The 13,891-nt window shown below is 37.1% G+C and overlaps 1 long non-coding RNA gene across 7 annotated transcripts in view; it reads left to right on the forward strand.

Annotated features, from left to right (window-relative positions):
• The first annotated feature begins 321 nt into the window (after positions 1-321).
• The window catches only part of LOC149528773 (uncharacterized), a 97,377-nt gene continuing 83,807 nt past the window's right edge, over positions 322-13,891 (forward strand). The window contains exons 1-3 of one of the 7 annotated variants that reach the window (XR_016358628.1): positions 322-828; positions 2,219-2,335; positions 2,486-2,602. This is a non-coding gene — a long non-coding RNA (uncharacterized LOC149528773). The remainder of the gene's footprint in view (positions 829-2,218; positions 2,336-2,485; positions 2,603-13,891) is intronic. The other 6 variants (XR_016358633.1, XR_016358632.1, XR_016358631.1 and 3 more) reach the window with 6 other exon arrangements.

Raw genomic sequence — 13,891 nt, forward strand, 5'->3', positions numbered from 1 at the left:
AACCATGCAACATAGACTCATTTTTTCAAAAGTATTTGTAGTTGTGAGTCATGTTAGCTTATATATTTTAAATTAATATCGATACAAATTTAGGATAATAACAATAGACCATTTTAACTTTAAATCAAATTATACTAAATAACTCTCACCAAAATTAATTTTATGCATAAATGAAATTCTAAATAAAAAATAAGTATTTTTAACTTCATATATTATTTAATCAAAATTAATTAATTAATTTACAAATGCATATAAATTATTTCACAACGTACCTATTGCACACTAAGTTGCGATTGCTAGTTATCCAAATGAAGTGTTATTGGTGATGGGGATGTGTAACAGACGGAGCAAGTGTATGATGACTATGTTCGTTGCATTCCATTTATATAAGGGAGAATATGTATGTGTCAGGGTAAGGGTAATTGAAGTAGGTTCTATGTCATTTTTCATCGCCCATGCTTATGAATATGCACGCATTATCTTTTTAAGGTATAGGTTCAACTGCCTCACCAAACCCTACAGCTTTCCAAATGTTGCCTAGCAGTAGAACTTGAGAAATTTTGAAGGCAGCCCTCCAATTCACCATTTAGAAAATTCCTCTAATGATACACAATATTACCAGATCTGTTTAAGAATCACACAAAAAAAAAGGACCGTTTGAAAAACAGGAAAAACAGGATCAAAGCTGGTGCCCTCCAAACTGCAGATTCAGTCCATTTTGTTTTACAAACAACGGTACGCGAAGGAGCGTGTTCTACCTGCACTCAAATTACAGTCGGAATGGCCATTGAAAAAGCAGATCAATGCCGAAAAAAGCAATGACCGTTGGTAAGATTAGGAAGTCATTTCTTTTAAATAGTGGGGTACTTGACAAGCAGGGCAGATTGTAGCTTGTTCCTCCTCATTTTCTTTTGTTTGATTTGCCTGCAGTTGCGTACTTTTGGTGTGGCCATGCCTCTTTCTTAGTTTTTGTTTCGAATGGTTACTTTCTATTCTTTGATTTTGCTTCAAATGTTTATTTTCTCTTCTTTGATTTTGCTTGAAATGTTTACTTTCCATTGTTTCATTTTGCTTTCTGTCTTCGAATTCCAGTTTGGTTGGTATTTTGCGATTTTTCTTGTTTCTGTTGGTGGTCATTTTTAAATGGGCTTGGAGGTGGATAGCAGCAATAACTCTATGCCCTCGAGTCACTGATTGGAGATGTGGCAAAAGCAAAAGTAGCAAGTACATCTTATACTCTGTTCTCTCTTTTTCACTTCATTTTGAATAATTTGTATATATGTTTTAAGTCATTCACTTAAAAGAGAGTTTGGTATTCAGTTGAATGGCGTAAACATTTATTTTAGCAGTAACTCTTATTAATTAATTCTGTTTAGGATTAGTCTGCTCCTTACAGGTATGGTTTGGGTTCCTCTTTAGCACCTGTATGAAAAGTATTCAATGGACTAAATTCTGATTAGAATTCTTATTTTGAGACTGTTACATAACTTTATGTTATATATTGTTTTTAATATGTTCCATGGCCATGTTGCGATAGAAAAAAGAGGGTGATAAATTGGGTCCCCGTAAATAAATTCTATTGATATAAAAGGTTTTCCAGTCTTCCCAATGGCTGGCTCTTCCTGTTACAAAATATTAGCAAAATGCTTTTGGTGTTTGGACAGTCTCAAAATAAGAATTCTAATCAGAATTTAGTCCATTAAATACTCTTCATACAGGTGCTAAAGAGGAACCCAAACCATACCTGTAAGGAGCAGACTAATCCTAAACAGAATTAATTAATAAGAGTTACTGCTAAAATAAATGTTTACGCCATTCAACTGAATACCAAACTCTCTTTTAAGTGAATGACTTAAAACATATATACAAATTATTCCAAATGAAGTGAAAAAGAGAGAACAGAGTATAAGATGTACTTGATTATGCACTCTTTGAATCTTTTCTCACAACACCTAAAACTTTATTCAGTAGGGAAGTGGATATAATTGACCATGCTTAGGTTGATGCCCTGGCAGTGAAATCTTAGTTTGGTAGCTGAAGGCAAATCCAATTCAGTGATATCAATGAAAGATTGGATGTTAGATGTTTGATCTGGTTCTTTGTAATTCATCTCTTTTTTGGGTTGTCTGATCTATGTCTTTCTTTTAGGTTTCTTTGTATTCTCTGTAATAGTAATTATAAAGGCTTGAATTCTCATCTGAATCTTGGTCTTTTGCAGACATCTATTGAGAAAGATGGCATGAAAGAAGTGCCACAAACTTCAGATGGTTTAATGGTGGCAGTTGATAAGTTTCTCACTGGAAAATTCCTCGGATACCTAACAGTTATATGGATTGTAAGTTGACCCCTAACAGTTATAGCTAACAAATCCCTTCTTTGTATAGTTGGATAGCTAACAGTTATAGCTAACAGATCCCTTCTTTGTATTCTCTGTAATAGTAATTATTAAGGCTTGAATTCTCATCTGAATCTTGGTCTTTTGCAGACATCTATTGAGAAAGATGGCATGAAAGAAGTGCCACACACTTCAGATGGTTTAATGGTGGCAGTTGATAAGTTTCTCACTGGAGAATTCCTTGGATAGCTAACAGTTATGTGGATTGTAAGTTGACCAATTAGTTTAGCCTTTAATGGTTTAATGCTGGCAGTTGATAAGTTTCTCACTGGAGAATTCCTTGGATAGCTAACAGTTATATGGATTGCAAGTTGACCAATCACCTTAACCTTTGATTGTTTTAGTTTTGGCGTTAATTCTATGTTGACAACCCGAGATATCCAGAAATATTTGGTATGTTTTAGACACTGCATCTTATTAGGACAGTTTAGCCTTGATGATAATGAGAATCTTTCAAAACAGAGATGTAATATCTTTAAAAAGTAATATTAATAATGGGTGAATTATAAAGCTGCATAAAAAGTGCATCATAGTTAGAGGGCAGAGTTTGTTAAGTCAGTTGATGGCTGTTTTCATTTCAACATTTACTTGAGAGATTCATCATCCTTTATATGAACTGTTCAATACTTTGGAGATATGGGCAAAGGATGCACATCCCTCAACCCAGCTGCTTCTCTAGGAGAGAGGATATACACATATAACTGTTTCTAAAAAGGTTATTTCTTAATGTGCCCAGTTATCTGATTTTTAAATTTTCTGTTTGTCATGATATTCATTACCTCACTGGATTGATCCAAACCTTATTCTTTTTGGTGCTGTCAACATTTATCTGAACATCTTCATATAATATCTTAATGTAGAAGGCCTGAAAAAGGAAGACAAAAATAGCGGGGATTTCTTTTTGCACAAGCACAACAATATCAACAAAAAGAAAACTTCATTGAATCCTTTTTGAACGTCTGTTTGAAATTTTGATTGGTTTTCTTTACAGGTTTTTTTTCTTTCTTTTGGCATGGCCATGCCTCTTTTGTTTACAAATTCCAATTTTGTGTAATTCTTATATGTTTTTTCTTTGTATTCCTAAATCTGGTGTTTTTAACTTTTATTAGCCATTTTATATAACTTATGGGTCAAAGATTAAAATAACTCATGGGAAAGTACAATTTCTGTGATGGAAGGGCTTCTATACTGATTTAGGATAGAAACAATTATCCCTAAATTCCTGTCTCAGTTTACACTTATAGTCGACCTCAGTGATATCCAGTCAGTGGCAATTAACAAATCTGATGGGCTTGTCAGGAGGCTGGCTTTATTGAGGAAGGCCTCAAAGCATAGTGATTATTTAGTATTTACACTGAGTTATCTGACTAGAGTTAGCAATTATTGTTAGATGTAGTGGCATTCTCTACATCATTTTGCAGTTTGAAGTCCCATACATAGTATCTAGAAATCAATTAGTTTAACACTCATATAATGGTGGCTTTACCCGGGGTGAGTTTTGGTTTTCTCATTTTACATTCAACTGCTGTTTCGCATGAAGCATTTGAAAGCAGATGAAAAAACGAGATTTCATTACATTTCCAGCTGATCTTGCACAGATTTGAAAGAACTTGTTATGATTATTTGTATGAACTTCATCGAGACATACCATAGAGAATAGGTCTATTTACAACACACTTCCCATAAAACCATAAGATGGTTTTGTTTAGCATATTATGTTTTCTTGTTATCAAACAGGTGGTCTTGTAAGTTTTTAAAGCATTTTTAACAAAATCTCTTCTATGTATCCTACAATCACTGCATTCCATGAGGTGACATATTTTTGAGGCATTCTATCAAATAGCTCACATACCTTGGTTTTGCTCTAAAATGTGTGCGCATGTCCAACAGGGCGGTTGCAATAGCAACATCCCCAAGCTTCTATTTTGGTACAGGCAAAAGAACACATGTAAAGACAATGAGACCACATTTTAGAGCCAAAAAAAGACAGAGGATTGTATAGGTATTGTTTCAGGCCTGCTTATGACTGTTTTCCTCTTGGGCTCATTTTGATTATTGGAGCAGAACAAAATTGAAGGATACCTTTGTGGTCTAAAGCTTGCAGGGGGAGGGTTTGAATAATCTCTGATAGATAAAACTATTATAACAGATATGAACAATAATGAATATCCTTACTTGATCGATTGTAGAAACAGAGATACAGATCTTGATCTTCGAATGACAATCGATGTGTCTTGATCTTTAGTCTATAACACCAATGGAGAATCAACAAATTTGACTGTGTTAACCTGCAGAGAGAAGTAGGCAGAGTGCTGGGACTTGTATTGCCGTGGATTGATATCTGTCCCAACGATTTGCTTTGCACATATATATTGCTGTGGAGAGTCATGTCTTTGTAGAGTCGTGACTCTACGTGGCCTTTGGCCACATAGGATCATGCCTCTATGGATGCATAACTAAACATTAGTTTGTTTGTTTAAACAACTTCACACATATCCTTTTTGTAATCGACGGCAGACCATAAGGTCCCCCGATACTGATAATAGCCTTCATAATATCAGCCCGACAACTATACAGATTGTTATGTGAATAATTCAAATTTAATTACACACACACATATATTATTTTGAAGAACATGATTCACATAAAACATAAACATTATTCATTACTTCAACTGATGCTATACATCAATACTCCCTCTTAGCAAGGGAGAAGTAATACACCTTTTAAAGATTTCAGAATAGAATATCTGAGCACATTATCTGACTTTAACACTCTGAAATAGTGACTTGTCAAATAATTAAAATCACCATGCTATGAACACCATTATAACATATATTATGATCTCTAATTGTCCAAAACAATATCTAGAGTAATCATAATACATTCATTATCAATAATCTCTAATTGTTCGAAACAATATCTAGAGTTTTTCATGATAATAGGCCTATCATTTGCAAGATCGTCAACTTACAAATGATTACCTTCTGAATATATATGTCTATGAAAGATCATCACCTTTCATTACATATCTGATGCAACTAAACATCAATAGAAGCATAAACTCATATAAATTGAAAATTGAAAATTCAATATACAATATTACAATTAGAACATACCAAGTTTTCCTCTGAAGTATCCATCTTCACTTTAGCAAGAGGGTTAGTAGAGATATCTGTTGTTTGCTCATTAGTACTTATGTACTCCAGTTGAATGACTCCTCGATCGACTATATCTCTGATGTAGTGATAAAGAATTTCAATATGCTTGGAACAATTGTGGAAGACTAGATTAGCTGAAAGCTTAATACAACTCTGATTGTTGTTTACCGTATAGGGTAAATGGTTTACTAATGCATTCAGACAATAGACAAGAACATATAACACAAAAATATTCCTTTTATTATTCGCATATGCTTGCTAACAATGATTCCCATAATTACAATGAATATCCAAAGTCCATTCCGGATGGTGTACATATACTTTTTCGAAGGGGTGACTGAACCGTCACATGCTCATTTGGATACTATTCTACCCATCGGCTGCAATATAGATTTTATCGACAATATCATCCCCCCCAAAAGAAAAGTCGTCTCTAGACAACAATTACAAAATTACCGAGATAGATTAACAAAACGAAATACATTAACTGACTAACTATAAGAGGGATAGATTTTTTTTTTCCTTCACACCACTTTCACATTCGTCTCGTGCTTGCACCAAATTTGTCTCCAAAACATATTGCATCTGTAGCCTCTACTAACACAATATTGTCACCTTAGCCAAGTTGACCTTGATAGCCATTTGTGCCGCCTTCTCTACTTCCAACGCCTCGGTACACTGAGCCAAGTATCACTCTACTACCTCCAACTGGATGATCAACTCCTCTCGAGCTCTCTATGCATCTACCAAGACAGCTTCACGTCCAACACCTACTCTGAGTGCCTCAAAGCATAACACCCTTCTCGAAAGGCTTGCTTTAGTGCTCTCTCCACCTCTAGCACATAGACACTCTACGCCTATCGTAGCTCCAAGTCTCATCAACTGGTCACACTTCCCACGACTGATAACTACACTGACTAGGGGTCTAGGGAGCAGCGCCCTCACAGGGTCTTGGAGTAGAGGGGCAGCGCCCTCGGTGCTAAGACCAAATTAGCACTCTCAAACCCACAGAAAAGTCCATGGAACACACCTTTTTTGTGATTTTCTTCTGATCCCATACTCTTTCTGCCAGCTGCTTATGTTTTGATACCTTTTATGTCTTTCTCTTCCTTTGGTATCATACGTTATTCATTCTAAACATTTTTCTTTGTCATCATTTTTTTTTAAGAACCTCTCTTATCACCCTTCTTCTATGTCTATACAGTGTTTCAAATGTTCCCTTTTCTCTGAGTCGTACAATAGTCCTTCGCGTCTATACTGCAGTCCTTACTTGCACTTCGTGCGATAGTCCTTTCTAGTTTGTATGATATACTTATGTGTTGGTCGTACGGTGTCCACCTCCAAGATTGTACAGTGTCCGCCTCTAAGGCCGTACAGTGTTTGCCTCCATGGTCATGTGGTGTCTGCCTCCAAGGTCGTACAGTGATCGTACTCCATATCTATACGTTTCCCTCGTCCGTACGGGGTTCGCTCCTTTTCTAATAGCCGTGTGGTATCCTTCCAGACTGTACAGTACTATAACCTCTCCTTCAAACCGACCTTTTCTTCTTCTTGCTCGTCTGTACGGGTCGTACAGTATGATCACCCTTGGTTTATGCTCACTGTACCAAGCCGTAAGTCGGTCTTTCCATCTTGGCTTGCCTTCACGTCCATACAATATCAACTTCTCATGCTTCTCTTCTATGTATGGTGTCTCTCCTTTGTCCATACGGGTTCCTTCATGGTTGTATGGTCAGCAATTTCTTCTCCTCAAGGCTGTACGGTTCGGTGATTTCCCTAGTACCCAGGCCGTATGGACCACCATGCTTACCTTCTTCTTTTTGAGTTGTACGGACCACTGTACGCTGCTTCCTTCTTCTTTTTGAGTCGTAAGGAAGATGTTTCTTTGCTTTTCTTCGCTCTGCGGTGTTCTAATTTCCCACAAGTTTTCAGCCATACGGAAATGGGTCATACGATGTTCCTATTTCACCAAGCTGCCAACTGTACACCGTACGGTGTTCCTTCTATTCTCCTGCAATCAAGCTTTCTTTGGTTGCATTCGCATAATGCCATACGGTCTTTGTTGTTTTCTTGAGCTTTACCCTTTGTATAGGCCGTAAACCGTATGGTATCCAATCTAAGCCTCCGTTCGTACAGTTTTGCAGTGATGACTTGTTTGCTATAGGGGTTTTCTTATATCCATACAGTCATACGGTCACTACTTTAGAATTGATCTCTTTTACGGCCATATGGTCTTCGTGATTTCCTTAAGGTCGTACGATCCATTAACTTGTGTTCTCCTTGAGTCCGTACGATGATACTTATTCCTTTCTTGAGTCGTATGGTGTGTCATGTACAATATCTTTGCTTTTTTGGCCATACGGTGGAATGCCTATGATTTCTTGCTGTCTTCCTTGGTCGTACGACGTCCTTCCTAGGTCGTACAACATTTTGTTCTTCTTTATTGCCTTCCTTTCTTGCCTACGCTCCTGATAGGTCAGACGACCCTATTTTATGGCGAACGTACTCCCTTCTCTCCTCCGCACGTGCCCATACAGCCATAATTCCTTTTCACTTGTCCGTACTGTGTACTTGCTTTGCTCTCTTAAAAGGCCGTATTATTTTAAATGCAACTATTTTTATTACTAGATTCCAGTTATCTCCCACTAGTATGTTCTTTGGTTCGGTATTATTTCCCAGATTCATGGTTTGTACTGTGGCCTCCATATTTCATCGGCTTATCTTCAATGAATATATGGGTTGGTGTTTCATCCAGCTACACTTCTCCTGCCTTTAGTTCACTATACTCCTTCGGGAACCCGTTTCTTCCTTTTTGTTCTTCGACACCCAACATGTTGCAGCTTGGGAAGAGTTCGTAATCCTCTATCTGCTAGTGAAATAGTCCGTTCACCGAATCTAGATCATCGTCCTTCGATCCACCTTCCAACCGTAGGACTCCTTCCTCATCTGGTTCCATTTGCTTCTTCCATTCGTCCTCTCCTTCTGAATCAGATGATCCAACTTCTTCTCCCACCATTTGTGTATGTAAGTCAATTATGAATCTTCTGCCTCCACGCTCCATGGATAGGGTGTTCCATTTTCAATCATGTTTTACCTTTGCTTGCACCAACCACCTCTGTCCAAGGATGGCGTCGTACGCTCTTCTCTTCAGTGGGATGACTACAAAATCTAGTAAAAATGCTTGCGTCCTAGTCGTTACTGGCTGTGCCATCAAAGTTTTGAATGGTTTTATCCCATGCTGATTTGTCGTGATTAACTGGAAAGTAGGTGGCCACAATGTGGGTTGTCCTAGCGTTTTCCAAATATCTTCCGATAGCACATTCACACCCAATCCTCCATCTACAATTGTGTCTGTTAGCACAGTACCCAGAATGCCCATCTCCACTACTGCCAAATGTCTTCCTGTTGTAAGTGCCAGTAGCATCGGGTTTGCTGCCGTTGTTTCATTACTATCCCTCATTTCTGTAGTCACTCTCGGGGATGGTGTCATATTCATAATATCCATACGCAACTGTGGCATCGTGAGAAGGTGGTCATTTAGTTTAATAGGAATTTCTGTTTGCATTATCTGCCCCATCATGTTCTGTTTTGCCAAGTTCCTTTTCGAAGTTTCAACAGTGTCTTTGACTTTTGATTTCCCTGTTTTCATTTGCCTTTCTATCTCTGTTCGTGCTTTTTGTAGCCTCTCCTTCTCTTCTTCTGCATTTGAGTATTTCACTTTCTTTGCCTGCTCCTGTGTGACCGCTAGTACCTTCTCATCACATGTTTCAATGCTTAATAGATTTACCCCTTGTTTTGGACATTTTGAATCTTCATGGTCCCCTGGACCACACCTTCTGCATAATAGCTATGGGGTCTCCTTCGTAGTATAATCCCTAGCGAAGTGGCTCCAAAGATTGCATGCTTGGCACTGGATCATCGGCCGTCCACTCGCATCGTACTATATTCGAGTCTGACCTTCGTTGTTATTGCCACCCCTTCTGCATCTATTATTGTTGCAATATCCCCCCGAAGTTGCATCATTGTTTGTGTTATTCTTTCCTTGCTTGGTACTATATATCTCCGTTACTATTTCATTATTGTCCCGCAGCAATTGAAACTTTACTATAAACTCTTTTCTAACGTTTTCTCATGTAGTCAGTTTCTGAGGGTTGGCGTCCGAAAACCAATAAATTGTCACACCCCGTAGGGTTGCTGGGAATTGTTTGACCCAATCATCTTCGTCCGTCACGCCATTAGCTGTCCATATGGTTTTGCATGTTTTGCAATGTCTAATTGGATTTACCATACCATCACCATTAAATTTGGGTAATTTTTCTTTTGGACCGACCATCGGTACACTTCCTTTCTTTTGTTGTGCACTGTTGTTTGTACTCGCATTGTTTTGTACTCTCGTACTGCTTTGAGTACCCGCATTGTTCTGTACTCCCATGCCTCTCTGAATACCTGCATTGTTCTGTACTTCTGTATCGCTCTGGACACCTACATTCTCAAGTGGTGTGAAAGCTTCCTCAAGGACTTGGTTGTTTCGACCAAATTGTATTTGTTCATCAGGTGTATCAAGGACGAAGAGTTCACCCTACGCTTGAGTTCCTTCGACACTCTGAGCTACACTGGTCCTTTCCCTTTCGTCCAGATTCTCCCTTGGCGTATATAAGTTTTCCAATTCTTCCTTTATTTCTTTGATCACCCTTTGCCTTTCTCGAGCTTCTTCTCTCAACCTCTTTCTTGATCAACTTGGTGATTGCACTTTGTTCATCAGTGCTCCCGTGGTACTGTGGTCACATCCTATGACACCACTGCCGTACTCTTCGGTGAGTTGTTGAAGTCTTTGCCTCTGGTCACTTTGTTGTGTGCAGTTTAGTATTTCCCGTGCCACACGCATATGCTTGCTTACAATGATTCCCATGATTATAATAAATATCCAAAGTCCATTCCGGATGGTGTACATATACCTTTTCGAAGGGGTGACTCAACCGTCACACGCCCGTTCAGATACTATTCTACCCATCAGCTGCAATATAGATATTACTGACAACAATTGTCACAATGAATCACAGTGGGCTTCAAGGTCTTTTGAACAAATCAACTAGCAATTTTTGTAGCCATACAACTTCTCTAGCTCCCAAAGAAGAGGTAGTGTATTCTGTTTCAGTAGAACTTAATGCAACTGAATACTGTTTTCTGCTGAATCAAGAAACCATTCCAGATCCAAGATCGAAGCAACATCTCGAAGTACTCTTACGTTCAGTAGGACTACCTGCCCAATCAGAATTAATATATACATGAAGGTTGATGTTTACTTGATCATATTTGACTCCCATGCCAATAATACTTTTTAATATCTCAAAATGTATTTAGCTACATGTAGATGTATCTTCTTTGGTGCACACATAAACTGACTCAAGGCGTTAGTTGCATATGTTAGGACGAGTACTCACTAAATACATTAAAGATCCAATAATTTGCCTATAGTAAGTAGGATCTGTAGATTCAGATTTGATCATATCACCCTTCAGCTTGTGTAGATTGACTTCTATAGGAGTAGAAGCTGGTTTTCATTCCATCATTCTAACTTTCATGAAAATATCAATTGTATATTTTCCCTTATTTAGAAAAATGTATTTACCCTTTTGCCAGAGTTCCAATCCTAGGAAGTAGTGTAGAAGACCTAAATCTTTCATATCAAACTCTGCTAGTAGTTCTTGTTTGCGATTCTTTATGAGATGTTCTTCACCCGTTATCAACAAATCATCAACATATAACACAAGAATAATCATATTATCATCATCTATCTTGAAGTATAAGTTAGGATTAGCTTCATTTTAAAAATATTCTGACTTTGTTAGATAGTTTTCTATTCTTTCATACCACGCTCTGGGAGCTTGTTTGAGACCATATAATGCTTTCTTCAACTTACATACATGAGTTTTACTGTCATTAGTATATAATCCTTCTAGTTGCTCGATATAAACTCCTTCAATTTTACCATTTAGGAATGCTGTTTTAACATCCATTTGATGAACTTTCCATCCTTTCGATGCTGTGATAGCTAATATAGTTCTAATTGAATTGTATCTAGCAACTGGAGCAAATGTTTCTTTATAATTGATACCTTCTTTCTGTGAGAAACCTTGTGCTACAAATTTGGCTTTGTACTTTACAATGCTGCCATCAGGTACATGCTTAATTTTAAACAACCACTTAGAAGAAAGAACTAATTTTTTTAGGTATGGGTACATCATCCCATACATCATTTTTTAGTATGGAATTATATTCTTCAATCATTGTTTCTTTCCAAGATTGGCTTGATAGTGCTTCTTTAACATTTGAAGGTGTTGTTTTTATAAGTTCAGTTAATAATGAAGCATAGCATGACTGTTTTCTTGTTCTTTTACTTTCTCGAATCACTTCATTAGGTTCAAATTGATTTTCTTCTATAATTTTCCTAGCCTAAAGTGGCCTCTTTTTATTGTTAACATTTTCAGAATCTTCAGGATTAGATGTAGTGGTAGAAGATGGTTCAATATCATTCTCCCTCTCAATTTTTGCTGGGTGATTTTCATCTATTTATGGCCCATTTGGTTGCTGGAATATGAATGGAATTAGCATACAGAATTCCTAGAAATTTATAATTCGCTATTTGGGTGGGACAAATTAGAATTGGAATTGAAAAAAATAAGAATCCGGTATGCCCATTTACCCTCGAAAATTTGGATTTGGTATTCCTCCTAAATAGGTGGAATTGGTCTAATGCTGATTTTAATTCCAATTTGGATAAAAATGAGCATTACATCCTAATGGAAATGAATTGCTTTTTGAGGTCTGCTTGACCTAGATTTTTCCTGCTTGTTCTATCCTTGCGCGCTGCTGGTCTCCCCAACAATTTTGCCGCCTCTGTTTTTTCCGCCTCTCACACAGGTACCCATTTGGGATTTTTTTGTGTTTCATTCTTAGCTCTATCAGCTTGATAAAATCAGGGGAGAGTTGCAAAGCTCTGCAACTGTGTAGAGATAGACTGATGAATGATGTTGGCACCGTAATGTTCTACAGCTTTTCACAACATCCCATGTCAATCTTTTCCAAGAAGAGCATTCCGGAGAGACTTGACAACTTCTCAAGCCTAAAACAATTACTAATAATCAATTCTTTAGTTTGATAGGATCAACACTTCATGATATTCTTGGTAAATCTCTGCAACTTGTTGATAGCTGATGCCGAGAAGGGAGAATCTGCATGGAAGTGTCTGGAACTCTAGTTTTATTATTTTGACTTTATTTCGTAACATAATAAAACCCTTGTGATTTGGTGTCACATTTCTATTTATTTTTCTAACAGCTTATACACAGAAATTTGCACAAACTACACCTAAATAAATTTTGCAGCTACCTATAAATGTGGCGTTTGGCATGTTAAGCTCATTTCATCTCTATGTGTATGCTGTGGCTGTTTGCTGTTAAAGTGATCTACATAAAAAGTTAAATTGGAATTAGCAATTGGTATTGCTGTTGTGTATGCATGACCCATCATTTGCTATATGTATAATGTCTCTACAACTATATGGGTTGACTGGCTTATATGCAATTTATAGCAGGAACGGTACCTCTGTAGATAACTGGTTTGGAATGGATCTTCCTTATATCATAGTATTGAAAGCTTTGCATACACTAGGATATTAACTTTTCATTCAAATAGTGATTCCATATACCTCCTCTTTATTACCAATGTTGAATTACCTCTATAATTCTATTTGCTGCAACTTCTTTGAATTCTCATTTTCATTGATCTTGTTCGGACTAGCTTTGACATTGGTGAGTTGTACTATTAAACATACATTTCATTCATCTTAAAAATCTGAATAAAAAAGATAATGCTTGTTTTGGCTAGTATTCCAATTCCACAATTTGCAACCAAACGGAGGAAATCTATATTCTCACAATGAATTCTTGGTTAACCAAACGGTCCCAAATTGAATTCCCTATTCATATACTGGATTCCAAATTCTAGAACCAATGCTTAATTTATATTCCAGCAACCAAACGGGCCCAAGGAACAGGTTCTATAAGATATTCATTACTATTTCTAGAAATATAAAAGGCAATATCTTCTTCAAATTTCACATCTCTACTAATCTCAATTATTTTTTTGACCCGGAACAAAAACGCTCTAGCCTTTGATTGTTTCATTGTATCCAATAGTATCCCCTTCTTTCCAGATGGTTCTAGTTTTGTTCTTTTCTTTTTACGAATGTGGATATAAACTGGACACCCAAATATTCTTAGGTGACTTAGATCTGGTTTAAAACCCATAAATACTTCTTCAGCAGTGGTGTTTT

This window comes from Cupressus sempervirens, chromosome 11, assembly GCF_028749045.1.
Source record: "Cupressus sempervirens isolate cs-2001-9-10 chromosome 11, ASM2874904v1, whole genome shotgun sequence".
In the NCBI taxonomy this organism is placed as follows: domain Eukaryota; kingdom Viridiplantae; phylum Streptophyta; class Pinopsida; order Cupressales; family Cupressaceae; genus Cupressus; species Cupressus sempervirens.